Below are 16,857 nucleotides of genomic sequence, written 5' to 3'. Positions count from 1 at the left end.
TATCAAAAAAAACAAACAACCCAATCGAAAAATGGGCAGAAGACCTAAATAGACATTTCTCCAAAGAAGATATACAGATTGCCAACAAGCACATGAAACAATGCTCAACCTCATTAATTATTAGAGAAATGCAAATCAAAACTACAATGAGATTTCATGTCACACCAGTCAGAATGGCCATCATCAGAAAAATCTATATCTACAAACAATAAATGCTGGAGAGGGTGTGGAGAAAAGGGAACCCTCCTGGACTGTTGGTGGGAATGTAAATTGATACAGCCACTATGGAGAACAGTATGGAGGTTCCTTAAATAACTAAACATAGAACTACGATACGACCCAGCATGCCCACTACTGGGCATATACCCTGAGAAAACCATAATTCAAAAAGAGTCATGTACCACAATGTTCATTGCAGCTCCATTTACAGTAGCCAGGACATGGAAGCAACCTAAGTGTCCATCGACAGATGAATGGATAAAGAAGATGTGGCACATATATACAATGGAATACTACTCAGCCATAAAGAGAAACGAAATTCAGCTATTTGTAGTGATGTGGATGGACCTAGAGTCTGTCATACAGAGTGAAGTAAGTCAGAAAGAGAAAGACAAATACCATATGCTAACACATATATACGGAATCTAAATATATATATATATATATGGTCATGAAGAACCTAGGAACAGGTTGGTAATAAAGACGCAAACCTACTAGAGAATGGACTTGATGACATGGGGAGGGGGAAAGGTAAGCTGGGACAAAGTGAGGGAGTGGCATGGACATATATACACTACCAAATGTAAAAACGATAGCTAGTGGGAAGCCGCCACATAGCACAGGGAGATCAGCTCGGTGCTTTGTGACCACCTAGAGGGGTGGGATAGGGAGGGTGGGAGGGAGGGAGACAAAAGAGGGAAGAGATATGGAGATACATGTATAGCTGAAGCACTTTGTTATAAATCAGAAACTAACATACCATTGTAAAGCAATTATACGCCAATAAAGATGTTAAAAAAAAAAATCTGCCTGCCAACACAGGGGACACAGGTTCGACCCCTGGTCTGGGAAGACCCCACATGCCATGGAGCAGCTAAGCCCTTGCGCCACAACTGCTGAGACTGCACTCTACAGCCCGTGAGCCACAACTACTGAGCCTGCATGCTGCAACTACTGAGCCTGCGCTCTAGAGCGTACAAGCCACAGCTGCTGAGCCTATGAGCCACAGGGGCTGAGCCTGCATGCCACAACTACTAGAGCCCATGCTCTACAACAAGAGAAGCAACAACAATGAGAAGACCGTGCACTGCAACTAGAGAAAGCCCACACACAGCAATGAAGACCCAAGGCAGCCAAAAATAAATAAAACAAATAATTTTTTAAAAAATTAAAATATAAATAAATAAAAATTTTAAAATAAATGCGATGGGAGGATTTTGAGCAGGGGAAGGATATGATCTGACTTAAACTTTAAGTGGCCCAAATAATCCAGATAATTATAATCTGGATTCGAGTAATCCAGATCATTCTGGATGTTGTATGGACAGTGGACCATGGGAGGGTATCAGGAAGATGAGTCAGAAGGCCTTTGCCATGAGGCCTCTCATGGTTGATTTCTTCTGATAAGAGGTTAATCTCCAAATAAAGTGTTATTTATATGTGGTCAAAAAAGAAATACTCGGGCTTCCCTGGTGGTGCAGTGGTTGAGAGTCCGCCTGCCAATGCAGGGGACACGGGTTTGTGCCCCGGTCCGGGAAGATCCCACATGCCGCGGAGCGGCTGGGCCCGTGAGCCATGGTCGCTGAGCCTGCGTGTCCGTAGCCTGTGCTCCGCAACGGGAGAGGCCACAACAGTAAGAGGCCCGTGTACTGCAAAAAAAAAAAAAAAAGTACTCATGTGTTTGAGTTTAAATGAACTAACGTGTATACAGTAGTATCGAGGAGTACATTTGTCACATAGACAATGCTTGACTATCACCATCATTATCATCATCATCATCCATCATTACTACATTTTTCTCCTCTTAATATCAAATGACAAGCAACCACACATTTTTCCTCTGAAAGTTCCAAACTCTTTTAAATAAAAGAATCTTGGGCAAATATACTTTCAATTAAGCAGTAATACATAATGTACCCGTTCGGGTCCCATAAGTAACAGATAGCACACTCATATTAGGATCATTTAAGGAGGGTTTAGTAAAGAGACTATCTTAAAAGATGTGCGTAGAATAGAGGAATCCATGAAGGATGGTGAAGTAGCTGGAGCTAGCAATAATGGAGTTAAATAATAACCGCAGCCTAAAGGGACAAGGAGAGGGATGGGTCAATAGTCCCTAGGAGGAGACAGTCATAGAGTGGGCTGCCTTGAGAAGGGAGGTTATTATCTGGGATGCAGCTAGCCTCAGGTGACCCTGAAGGGAAAGAGATGAGGGAATGAACTTCATTTCACTCTCCTCCATCCCTCTGATGTCCTGCTGGGACTCCCCATCAGGTAAATGCAACAAAGCCAGAGGGCAAATAAAGCTGCTGCCTACACCTCAGTGTAGTGTACACTACCAGGGCAAAAAGCCTACTAGGGTCGGGCAGGGAGAAGGGTGGAGCTGGAGGGGACATGAAAATCTGATCTGCAGTCTATGAAGAAGACGGTACTTTTCTGTTATCTCATCTCATCAGAAGAAAAACATCTATCATTACTTTAATCCTCCCAACAACTCTTGAGATAGATAGTGTTATTATCCCCATTGCACAAAAGAGGAAATCAGCTCCAAGAAGTAAATTGTCCCGTAAATAGTAGCAGAACCAGGATTCAAACCTGATTTGTCTGACTTCGAAGTCCATGTTTTTGTCTACCCTGACATCTTGCTTTGCTGCCAAAATCATGGACCAATGCATTTTTGTATTGGAATGTAGTCGATTTACAATGTTGTGTTAGTTTCAGTTGTACAGCACAGTGACTCAGATAGATAGATAGATAGATAGATAGATAGATAGATAGATAGATAGAGATATATGTATTCTTTTTCAGATTTTTTTCCATTATAGGTTATTATAAGATACTGAATATAGTTCCTTGTGCTGTAATTAGGTCCTTGTTATTTATCTATTTTATATATAGTAGTCTGTATTTGTTAATCCCAAAGTTATAATTTATCCTTCCCCCCTGCTTTCCCCTTTGGTAATCCTAAATTTGTTTTCTATGTCTGTGGGTCTATTCCTGTTTTGTAAATATATGATATCGCTTATATGTGGAATCTAAAAAAAAAAAAGATACAAATCAACCAATGCATTTTAATTATCAACAAGTGGTAACCTTTGCAAGCATCAAAGCTGAACCTAAACAAAAGAATGTTTGATAAAAAAGGTCTCCTCTCAGGAAGGCAGTTATCTTCGTTCCTACAAATTCCTGCCTCAGCAAAGATCATGCAGTGAGACAGCAGAAATGCTTTCTCCCTCCAGGTGCACTAAAAAGCCAACCAAGTGGGGGAAGACTCACACAGGCAATTTCATTACTAGAGGAGTTTCCACATAAAAGTTAATTAGGGAGAAGGAAGAGTCGGCTCCTGCAGAGAAAACACTTAAGAAATAAAAATGAAGAGAGCATCTAAGTCAGGTAGAGGGTGCTGGCACATTCAGAGACAGAATCTGAGCTGGAGCATGGGGATAAATTTTGCTACTTCGATGCAAGGAAAGGGAGTTAAAACAGGATCTTTCCTAGAGACTGAGGATTTATAGAGTGGAAACGCCTCACCGTACACCTCACCGGTCAGCCTCCTGAACTGGGCATCAGAAGAAATTGGTTCCACTTGCATCACTGAGTCGTATACACAAGCTGGATGGCGTTAGGAAAATCCCTTACCTTTTATCTTCTACCACTTACTTGCTTCTCTGTAAAGATAACAATATTTCTACAACCCAACTCATGGGGTTATTATGGGGGTGAATTAGATAATGTCTGAGAAAGTTTTCTGGAAAATATAAAGTTCCCTGCAAATGTCAGTTAATTCTATTCATTTAAACATCAAATGTGTCAATGAACTCTAAATATGAGTGGAAAAGGGTTCTAACTATCTGCAAGTACTAGAGAGGCTAGTAAATGTATTTTATATATTTCAGAGGAATTTTTTTTTATTCTTTACCTCCTTTTGAACTAATTTTTTCTTCTGCTTGATAATGTATGTTGTGATTGCTGAATTATAAAGCCACTCAAATGCATTAATTTAAAATATATATTTATTGAGCATCTCATATGTGCCTGGTAGTGTACTAATCTCTCAGATATCCATCAAACTTTCTAGATTCAAGGAGAAAGGATTATTAGGGTGCAATTTCCTATGAATGATCAAGGGATAATATATTTTTCTCCGATTTAATGTCTTCTCCACCCCAGCAAGATAGATTTGTCTAGGGCTGCATAAAATAGACATGAAAGTAAAAACAGGATAGGCATTCTCTTTCCTTGACTAGATTCTAATCTAGAAAGAAAAATGCTAGATATGGCACATATGAAAAAAGAAAAAAGGTCTGATCAGGGCTTCCCTGGTGGCGCAGTGGTTGAGAGTCCGCCTGCCGATGCAGGGGACACGGGTTCGTGCCCCGGTCCGGGAAGATCCTACATGCCGCGGAGCGGCTGAGCCCGTAAGCCATGGCTGCTGAGCCGGCGCGTCCAGAGTCTGTGCTCCGCAAAAATGTCTGATCACTATAAAAGACAGTCACAATGAACTGCAATAAAAACAAGCTCAATTTACCAAGAATCATCCACCAAAATACGTGCAGGCAAGAAATTAGGAGGCAGCAATGCAAGAACTAAATACTACAAACATTAAAAGAAAAGAAGCACATGAGGGGATAAAAATCAGACTTTTCACGAAAGTTTGAGTTTTTGCCATAGCTCCTAAGTGCCCACTAATTTGCCCTCCCCACACATAAGTTGGGTAACTTAGACATTTGCCCCAGTGTCGCTCTGCTAAATCTGTGATAGAGACAAAGGAAGAACGTAGAGTTCTACTTTCTAAAGTTGTGAATTAAGAGAAAGGGCACCTTCTTGGTCCAGATCTAAACATTACCATAGTAGTTTCCTGCTATTTATATCTCCTTTTTTCTAGGGTACCCTGTGGAGGCTGTCTGTTATCTGAGCGCCTGCTAGAAGCTGTAGAATCTAGAAAGAGTTCACAGTATAATGGGGAAATTGAGGTATAAGAATGTACATAATCTGCCTAAGATCACAGAGCTACCTCCTGGGACAAGGCAGGAATTAGACTGAGCCTTCTGCACTGTGTCCAGTGCTCTGTCCAGCTGATGAATCTGCCCTGTGCAGTGGTTCTCTTTAAACTTGCTCTATAGGCCAACCCACCTACCCCTTTCAGTGTGCCCAACAAAGCTCAACAACTTGGTTCTTGCCAGAGTCAGTGCAATCTACTTACAACACAAGGATGGCGCTCTATTACCAGGTCACAGCTCCTGCTCTGGAGGGCGGGCCCCTTCAGTGACCTCTGCATGGACCCAGAGGTGTTTCAATCAGAGGACCCAGGTAATGTGTGATTTACATCTTTAGTCTGACCTTGTCTCACACTCTATTCCCCAACACAAACCATCCACCTTTGTCTGAATGGTCTAATCCCTCCAACACCTTAGCCATGTGCATTTCCATCTCCTATCCCTATGTACACATTCTTAGTGTTCTTCTATTCTCCACCTTTCCGAATTTTTCTATTCTTCGAGGTCCAGCAAAAGTTCTACCTTTTAATGACAATTTGCCCTGTGGTTCCAAGTCACACAGTTTTCTGCTGTCTCTGAATTCTGACAATAAAGGCTATGTTGCACCACAAAATCATATACTATCTTCCATTTTTTTCACTAATTGTTTTATAGGTTTAATTTTTGCTTCCTCAACTGGGGGTTGAAAAAAGTACATTTTAATGCCTTTTCCACGCTGCAGGTTATATGATTGTAAAATACAAATTCTAAAGGTTGAGAGTAATTCGTTATCATTCCTTTTGCCCTTTCTATAGTGTTTAACATAGTGTTGAACACTCAGCAACCACTTAACAAAATATATTTTAAAAATAGAAGTATAGGGCTTCCCTGGTGGCGCAGTGGTTGAGAGTCCGCCTGCCGATGCAGGGGACACGGGTTCGTGCCCCGGGCCGGGAAGATCCCACATGCCGCGGAGCGGCTGGGCCCATGAGCCATGGCCGCTGAGCCTGCGCGTCCGGAGCCTGTGCTCCGCAACGGGAGAGGCCACAACAGTGAGAGGCCACAACAGTGAGAGGCCCGCGTACCGCAAAAAAAAAAAAAAAAAAAAAAAAAATAGAAGTATAAATCCATAAGAAAAAACATGAGCATTTAAATTAATAAGCAGTATAAAACTGGAAATAAAAGTATATCAAAATGTGGAAAATATTCAACCTCAGTATTTACGAAAGAGATGAAAATTAAAATCTCAAGGTTTTTGCTTGTGTTGCTTACAAATTAGCAGAATTAAGTTTTTTAAAATAAAATGCTTTGTAGTGGTGTTTATATGATGAAATATGCAATTCATATATTACTTATCAGATTCAAACTAACATAATTCTTTGGAAAGGAGTTTGATAATAAAGTACCATAAACTATAATGGTGTTGTATATTTTGACATAGTAATTCAGGAAGTAACATGAAATATGCAAAGGCATTAGTAGCATTGCTAATCATAATTATAAAAATTTGGAAACAATTTAGATGTCCAGTAGTAACGGAATAGCCAAATAAAATATGAGAAACCTCATGAGGTACCATGCAGCTAAAAATAGGTTTTTATAAGATATTTTAATTACAAGAGAAAATTCTGCTATGATGTTAAATGAAAAGAGCAAGATTAAAGTTGTATATAAAGTGTGATCCTCTCTCATACCCTGATTCTCTTGTGCTTCAAATTTATGCATTTGAAAGCCTGCCAGATGTCTCCACTTGGAAGATCCACAAACATCTCAAATACAACATGTCCGTGTATGAACTCAATATTTTTTCTTTCTTCACTCCCAAATACATTCCTTCTTGTATCTTGTCCCTCTCACTTACTGGTACCACCATCCGCCCAGCTACCCCAGCCAAAATCCTGAGCCTCTCCCACTCCCTGGTCACCTGTGCTCAATCAGTGGTCACATCCTGCCAGAGTACCTGGCAAAGATCGCTCAGCTCTATCCTCTCTTTGCAGGTTTCCCACCACTACCATCTTTCAGAGTTCTACCTACACCATTTCAGCTACATTGTAATACGCCTCCTTGTCATCAACACTGCCTGCTGTCCCTCCATACAGCATATTTCACTCATTTGTTATACGGAACCACCTGTAGTCCCCACACACACTCTGTGCTGTTTCCTGCCCCTGTGTTCTTGTTCTTTTCCTCTTCCACTTCCCTATATCCTCTTCCTTCCTTCTTTACTTGACTATTTCTGCTTCAAGACTCAGCTGAAATGTCACCTCCTCCTGGAAGAGTTTCCTGATTCTCCCACTATCCCCAGCCCGGTCCCCACTGCCAACCTTGACCAAGGTCCCTCTCCTCTCCCCGCCCACAATGCCTTCTGAATGCCCCCAAATGCATATATGCCAAGTTATACTGCAATGATCTGTGCCTCACTGTCACTGCCATTCTAGACTTTAAGACCCTTGAGGGTAGATAACATTTCATGTTTGTATACACGACCACCACATAACATACCCTCAATATATATTTTACTGAATTCTGCCAAACTGAACTGCTTCCCCTGGCTAGAATTATGAGAAGGAAAGCACATTTCGTCTCTACAATAAAAAAAAAAAAAAACCAAATATTTCCCTTTGTAGTTTATACCCATCCCAAACCATCATTCTATTGCCTTCTCCTCCCCCCAAATAATAACAGCAGTCCCTCTTCTTCATTCACCAGACATTTACTAGACACTTGTGGTACCCAGTCAACTGTGCTAGGGTCCAGGGATACAAAGATAAATATGATAAAATCTCTCTCTGCAAGAAGCTCGCAGACTAGAGGGAGAGAGAGACGAACAGCACAACACAGTAAGTGCTCTGACAGAGGCTCAGAATAGCTGGTGTGGGACCCAGAGGAGGCAGAAAGTGACTCATATGCCTCATGCCTTCAAAGTCTGTTCCGAGTTATTCTGCTCTTGCGAATGCTTTGCTTTAAGTTATTCAAATACCACTTCATATACTGATGTTTTTCCCCAGGTAGAGTGAAAGGAACATGGAAGTTCGGCCAGGCAGTTCCTTTCATCTCTTTTGCACATCTGGTCAGACCTCTGTCTCTGCAGAGGAGGCGGCTATGGAACTCCACACCCAGAAAACGTTCTGTACATGCCCCTCGAATGTATAATATACAGGTGATCACACTCACGTAAGAGAACACAAGCCACTTTTGATTTCAGCACAAATTTATTATAAAATAACTGATGTTTTGGAAAATGAAAGCACATCATTTGGCTCCTAGGTAGCTCAATGCTTCAATTCCAAGGGTATGGCAATGCCAAAACACCCACTCTTTCAACACTTCCCTTGACCAGTATTTCAAAATAGCCCAGCTGAGTTGTTTAGCAGCAAATAAATTACCTCTTTCTACGATTCCATGATTTGTGGCCTTTCCCCCACCTGAAATAATTGCAGCTCCCTAAAATACCATTTTTCACCGTAGATACAAGGCCAGGGACTTTCCAATTCATCTCTCACAAGTGTAAGGTCTGTTACTTGAGAATACCTTACTCTGGTTTTAGCTTCCTGCTGAAGTAGGAAAGCTACAACAGAAGCTTCTTTTCAACAACTTTTCTAACCATATCCCTCCCACTTCCTCATTATGGTGCCCTTGCAGGCCTGGGCGGTGGGAGGTGACTAGAGCAGTTTTGTCGTGTGAATCATAGGACAGCATGGTGCGTAGTCTGCTGGCCTGAGGCCAAGATGGAAAGAGCCTCTGGGATGTGTCATTGCCAGCTAAATTATAACAGATCCATTGAGAGCCTCAGGACAAAAACCCCTGAGTCATCATGTGGGGAAACAAAGTGACAGCAAGACAATTTTCACAAAATCTCTGGTTTAAGCAGCTCACTACCTACAAATGAAGGTGGAGTTCACTGAAGCACTGAGGTTTCTGCTTTTTCAATACTTTACTGCCCCATATCAGATTAAAGTAAAAGTCTACCATCTGAGTACTTTTAAATTTGAGAAGCATTCGAATGGCACTGTCATTGAAGGCTGTAGGATGTATGCACAGCCTGTGGTCTACAAATGATGCATTACAAATCATAATCAGTACTTTTCATCATGAGATGAAACATGGTGGAACATGTTCTCAGTTCTGGAACATGCACCATTCTATCTCTCTAGTTAAAACAAGAAAAACATTATGTAGATGATAGATGGATGGATGGATGGATGGACGGATGGACGGACAGATGAGAGAGGCAGACAGAAAGGGAGCTGGGGAGAAGAAGAGGGAGAAGGAGAAGAACAGACACCCACGTCATATATCCTGAATTCTATTATGTAAAGCTTTCCAAATCTGAGCTGTAGAGCTCTCATCTCTAAAGTTACAGTGAGCCAGACCCTTTCAGAAGTTTCTTTTTAAACCAACACATCCCTTTGTTCTTTAGTTGCTTCCATTTATCTGTTAGCTATGAATCCTACCTTTTATTTTCCTGCAAAATCTACACTGTGAAAAACTCCCTTAAGATAAATTACAGGGACTTCCCTGGTGGTGCAGTGGTTAAGAATTCGCCACCAATGCAGGGTACATGGGTTTGATCCCTGGTCCAGGAAGGTACCACATGCCACGGAGCAACTAAGCCCGTGCACCACAACTACTAAGCCCGAGTGCCACAACTACTGAAGCCCGTGCACCTAGAGCCCATACTCCGCAACAAGAGAAGCCCGCGCACAGCAACAAAGAGTAGCCCCCGCTCACCGCAACTAGAGAAAGCCCACACGCGGCAATGAAGACCCAACGCAGCCAAAAATAAAAAATAATTAATTAATCAATTTAGAAAAGGGGGAAAAAATCTTTAAAAAAAAAGAGACAAATTATAACTGAATTATCTTAAGACCTAGTAGTGCTATTGGTTTAGATTACATGGGATACAATTAGAATTTGAAGAAAACAAAATAAAAAGGTTAAAAGAGACTAGGGCAGTTGGCAGAGCATCACGCAGATCTCACCGAAGGCAGGCGTATGAAAGCTTTTCTAATGAGGCTTCAATAGAACAAGTTTTATCCTAGCACCCTGTAACTCAGTACCCTCAAGCTATCATTTCTCCCTGATTAACAATTGCTACCCAAGGAATCATTGCCTGAAAATTGTATAAACAGCAACAAAACAAGGCACAAAATGAAAAAGTTCAATGTTAACTAAAATAAACAAAAACAAATTAAAATAACCAAGAAACCAATGACTAGGAGTAAAAACCCAAACCAACGGGTTCTCTGCCCCTTACAAAGTGACGACCTATTATCATCCTTCAAGGGAACAAGCCCACTGTGCTGGAGTCACTAATACACAGACAGCGAAAACTGTACATTGCCTCTTAATTTTAGTTGAAGCCAAGGAACAAATTTTTAATCAACAGGAAAAAGTAGTGTTTTTTCATGTTGAAATTAAAACAACTGCAGAAAAGAAGCTAGAAAATTAATTTGGATTTTTTATTTTTGTTCAAAAGTTTCTCGATTCTACCATTTTGTTGTGGGCATTAAAGGTTATAAACAACAAAGTCAAGATGTATTATGGCAGAGATTATAATGCTCTTCTACCAAGAGAGAGTCATTTTCAACCTTTTCTGCCTCTTTCATATTCAGGGTATATGTAGGAGATAGAGTCAAAAGTATTTTGATATAAGATATTGTAATATCTTAAAATTCCTTCTTTTGGAATGAAGTGAGCTAAAGATCTTTTCATAAGAATGAAAACTGTTTGGAAAAAAAAGTGGCACTCTACTGAAGGGGTTGACTTGATTCTATCTCCTACATATACCATGAATATGAGAGAGAGTGGCATGCACATATATACACTACCAAATGTAAAACGGATAGCTAGTGGGAAGCAGCCGCATAGCACAGGGAGATCAGCTCGGTGCTTTGTGACCACCTAGGGGATGGGCTAGGGAGGGTGGGAGGGAGGGACATGCAAGAGAGAAGAGATATGGGGATATATGTAAATGTATAGCTGATTCACTTTGTTATAAAGCAGAAACTAACACACCATTGTCAAGCAATTATACTCCAATAATGATGTTAAAATAAAAACAGTAGAATGTATAATACAAAAAAAAAAAAAGATATTACCTGAAGAAGAATTTACATTAGAAAACAGAAAGGCAACCTAGTGAATGGGAAAAGATATTTGCAACTTATATGTCTGATAAGGGGTTAATATCCAAAATACATAAGAAGCTCATACAATTTTTTTTTAACCTGGTTAAAAAAAAATAGGGAGAGGACCTGAATAGGCATTTTTCTGAAGAAGACGTACAGATGGCCAACAGGCACATGAAAAGATATTCAACATCACTAATCATCAGGAAAATGCAAATCAAAACCACAATGAGATATCACCTCACACCTGTCAGAATGGCTGTTATCAAAAAGACAAGAAATAACAAGTGTTGGTGAGGATGTGGAGAAAAGGGAACCCTCTTGCACTGTTGGTGGGAAGGTAAACTGGTATAGTCACTTGGAAAACAGTATGGAGGTTCCTCAGAAAATTAAAAATAGAACTATCATATAATCCAGCAATTGCATTCCTGGGTATATATCCAAAGAAAACAAAAACATTAACTTAAAGAGATACATGCACTCCAATCTTCATAGCAGCATTATTTACAATAACCAAGATATGGAAGCAACCTAAGTGTCCATCAACAGATAAATGAATAAAGAAGATATGCCATGTACACACACACACACACACACACACACACACACAAACTGGAGTATTAGTCATAAAAAAGAATAAAATGTTGCCATTCACAACAACATTGATGGACCTGGAGGTTATGCTTAGTGAAATAAGTCAAAGACAAATATTGTATGTTTTCATTCATATGTAGAATCTATAAAATAAAACAATGAATATAACAAAACAGACTCACAAATACAGAGAACAAACTAGTGGGCACCAGTTGTGGGGGGGGCAAGATAGGGGAAGGAGATTAAGAGGTACAAACTGCTAGGTATAAAATTAATAAGATACAAGGTTTTAATATACAACACAGGGAATATAGCCAATATTTTATAATAACTTTATATGGAGTATAATCTATAAAAAATTGAATTACTGCATTGTACACCTAAAACATATAATATTGTAGATCAACTAGATACTTCAATTTTTAAATCTAAATAAATAAATAAAAGAAATCTTATTCAGAGATGAAAAGGAAAAGAGCAAAATGAATTAGTGCAACAGTATGACTTGGAATTAGTCATACCTGGAGTCAAATTCTGTTTTGGCCATTTCCTAATATTGTGGCCTCGAGGACTCTGCTTAACCCTTTTGAATATCAAGTTCATGGTCAATATAAATGTAACCACTGAAACCCATGCTGCAGGGGTACAGTGTAGACTAAATGATGGGCTGATGGGTCAGCACATACTAAACATTTTACCCGGATCACAGGAGGCGTTCCTTCAATGTTACCTTCATTTTACTTTCTTTGCCCTTTACCTCAAGGAAGCAAGCACCGGGTTTTTTAGGAGATTCAGATTTTACTCATGCTGCAAAACTGTTTCATTAAAAATGGACTCTCCCCAGGATTATTATTCTGCATTCACGCTGGCAGAGAGTGAGAGGAGCCTCTTCTAATTCTCAGACACCCAAGTGCAGCACAAGATTTAATCTTTACTGTCTGTGTCCAGGTCTAAGCTCTTCCATGGTCTCCTGTAAGGTCAAATGAACATTTCAAACCTTATAGCCAGAGCTTTGAAATTTTTTGGTGCTTGCTTCTTTAAGTACTCTTTGATGAGTTTCAAAAGGAACCCTATCACTTTTCCAGCAAGAATTGTGCCATCCACTCTCAACTGGTAGCACTAAGCAGCTACCAAGTTCCTCACAAATTTGAAAGGCTCTGAGTATAGAGAAAGGACAAGCAGAGAACCCTGATGCACAGAAGAAAACGCATCTTGGTTCACCATGATCTCCATGATTACCCAGTAGCTGTTTAGAGCCTGGTTGCTCTAATTGGAGCCTGTGCTGAATCATCACGATTCATGTGGTACCCATCTGGCACCTGAAATTAGATTTTGTTCCCTCTGCATTCATAATGGTGAGGAAGGGTGGGGATACATAACTGAAAAACCCCTTAAAGATTATTTTGCTAATAGATGAATTTCTTAGTGAAAAAGGAGAACAGCAGTTTCTTTTCTAAGGATGTGGCTCTCTTTCATCACCTAATGGTCTATTATCGATAGTTCAATTTTTTTAAAAGGCAATGCTATTTGGGAAACTGGAGTTTTATCTTTAAAAATCTCTCTAATTCACTGGAGGAGTAATATAAGCTAAAGTGTATAAGCTGCAAAATAAAACCAAATTTAATGTCTGAAATCTAAGGAAAAGAAACTTGGAGCTAAAAGGATCTTTAAGTTTCTAGATCATAATATCATACCATGGTATATCATGCCATATTATACTGTACCGTAACAGAGATATTGTTCCTGACCATCCTATTCTTAAATATTACTAAGGATTGAGAGCCCTTAGCCCACTACATTAGATAGATTTTTATTTTTTTTTTTGGCAGCACCATGCAGCTTGCAGGATCTTAGTTCCCCAACTAGGGACTGAACCTGGGCCCACAGCAGTGAAAGCGCAGAGTCCTAACCACTGGTCCACCAGGGAAGTCCCTAGGTAGAATTTTTAATAAACATTTTTTTGTTGGGGGGGAACCAATTTGTCACTTATATTTGGCATAAATCACTCTATTACAATATTTCAGATCCTTAAAAACTTTATTATTATTAATTATAAAAATAAATATAATTTATTCTTGGCTATTCAGCTTTTAAAGACCAAACTATCCTGGCTCTGCTACTTATTGTGTGACTTTGGGCAAGTTATCTGACCTCTCTGTACCTAAGTTTCTCTGTCTGTACACTAGAACTATGATATTTTGCTTCAAACCATTGTTGGAAGGAATACAGAATTCATAGAGACAAAGTGCCGGAAATAGTGACAACACATAGCACTCATTAAGATATCATCATATCTCTTTCTTACTCTTAAGAAACTATGATTTGTTTACAGTGAATGTACAGTAAATGTGTGATGGGGACCATTATTTTGAAAATAATAATCCAACACTTTTGTATTCACTCTAAATCATGCTGCTCTGTAGGTACCCCATTCATTGAATCAGTTATTTTAGCCTGGCCCCTGGCGAGGAAGCAGAGAGATGATTAAAAGCCCAGATACGTGGTAGGAAAAACCAAATCCACTCTACACCCCTCATTGGATTTCCTCATACCAACATAGGGCAGAAATATTGTTTTAGGAAGAATGGGAGTCTAGGATAGCACCCAGAGGGCTTCTTCATAGGCTGGTGACACTGAAGTTATCTTAAAGTCTCCATGTGCCCCTAGAGGGGAAAAGGGAGATGGATGATAGTGATGGCTGGAGAACTTGACAGAGTGATGGTTTGGAGAGGGGGTAAAGTGACATTAAAACTAAAAGCTGGGGCTTCCCTGGTGGCGCAGTGGTTGGGAATCTGCCTGCCAATGCAGGGGCCATGGGTTCGAGCCCTGGTCCGGGAGGATGCCACATGCTGCGGAGCAGCTAGGCCCGTGCGCCACAACTGCTGAGCCTGCGCTCTGGAGCCTGTGAGCCACAACTACCGAGCCTGCGCACCCCAACTACTGAAGCCCGCACGCCTGGAGCCCGTGCTCCGCAACTAGAGAAGCCCCTGCCTCGTCACAGCTGGAGAGGGCCCACGCGCAGCAACGGAGACCCAGCGCAGCCCAAAATTAAATAAATAAATAGCCCTTTAAAAAAAAAAAAAAAAAAAAAACTAAAAGCTGTAGGGTAGATTTCCCAAACAGGGGATCAAATGAAAACTACAGCCAAACCTGAAGAGAACTACAGCCCCAGCAAGAGTTGGGTGCCAGCCTAGTTAGTGAAGAGAGCTGAGTCCCGTAAAAGTAATTCCTGTTCTTTATTTATGCGAAGAGGACAGAATAAAAATGTATTAAGCCAGCTTTAGGTACTTCAAAAGTGGAGGCAGGAGGGACTACAACCAAATCACTGCAGAGATCAAATCATTGTATTTTAGTGATACAAAAACACTAAAATGGAAAATGGCATATGACCCAAAGTTGCCTTTCTCCCAATGCTATGAAAACAATAATAATTGTATTATTTTAATCACAAACATTTACCAGGCATTTACTGTGTGCCAGGCAATGTTCTAATCACTTAAAATGTATTAACTCATTCAATTCCCATAAAATTCTGTAAAATGGCCTCTATTTTAATATCTAATTTGTAGATGAAGAAATAGAGGCAGAAAAATGTTATATAACCAGGCAAGATTACATGACTAGTAAATTTTGAACCCAGGATATGTAAGTTTCCTCCTGTATCCGGAGGCCATTTTGTTTTTTTAGGGAAGGGGCCAGACTCATTGAAAAGGAGAAAAACAATCTTTATCTAGAGCAAAACTTTGAATTACCTTACCCCCTTATCAGTGCAACAGTAGTCCTAGAGCTAAACGATTGATTATAGGAAATAAGAAAAGCCACATTGTTTCTATATTAGAATTGTAGTGAGTAAATTTTGACCCTTTTATAGAGTTAGTCAATGTAAGTATACCAAAGTTTCCAATATAAGATAGGAATTTCAGTCTATTTCATTCTCCTTGCTCCCAAATTGAATTTGAAGCAGCCAAAGAAACACAAGAATAGGAAAAACAGGGAAGAGTGCCATAGATTTAGGGAATTTCTGTAAAATAGCCCACAGGATCCAGACTGCCTGTGAGTCCATACACTCTGGAATGTGAGAAGAGTTTAATAGTAAGAAATCTACTTTAAAAAATTCATCATAGCACTAGATCAAGGAAGAAGAGAAACATGTAATCCTCCCTAAAAAAGTCTTTAAAAAGCATGTAAAAATACCTAAACACTGAATCCCAATTTTTAAGCTTTGATTAAACAGGACTATAAGGCATACCTTCCTCAAATAGCCAATGTCTTGCTTGATGAAAGACCAGAGACATTCCCACTGAAGTCAGGAGTATGAGGACACCCACTGTTACCACACTTAGTTAACAACATCTTTAAAGTGCTAATTAGTAAGTCTAATAGAAGCGAGTCATAAATATTGGCAAAGAGGAGGCATATCTATAGTTATGTGAAAATCATGAACTCTTTATTTTAAAGGCCCCCCAAAAAAAAATTGGAGTAAAAAAAAATTTTTTTTAATGTTTAGTAAGCTGCGTTGGTTACAAATCAATGTTTTCCCATATACCAACATTTGGAAATGTAATAGCAACCAAACAACAACAATCTATAAAACTAGGCACAAAGAAGATTTTGGGGGTTTTGTTTGCATGTTCGTTTACAAAGGTACAAGGAATACATAGGGGGAAAATATATAAAACATTCTTGAAGGACATAAAAGGAGACACACCAAAAAAGAACATGTTTCTGAAGAAGAAAGAATGTGCGATTCTAATCACGTGCAGTTCCAACATGAATTATTTATCTATTTATTTATATTTAAGTATTTGTTATAGAAACTTTCAAAAATACACAAAGGCAGAGAAAATAGGATCATGAACCCCAAGTACTCATCATGCAGCTAACAGTAGCAAGATTTTTGTAATCTTGCTTTATCTACCCTAACATGCACTTTCCCC

The sequence above is a fragment of the Neophocaena asiaeorientalis genome, unplaced genomic scaffold, assembly GCF_003031525.2.
Source record: "Neophocaena asiaeorientalis asiaeorientalis breed wild unplaced genomic scaffold, Neophocaena_asiaeorientalis_V1.1 scaffold198, whole genome shotgun sequence".
Taxonomy (NCBI): Eukaryota; Metazoa; Chordata; class Mammalia; order Artiodactyla; family Phocoenidae; genus Neophocaena; species Neophocaena asiaeorientalis.
Note: the sequence above shows the minus strand (reverse complement) of the source record.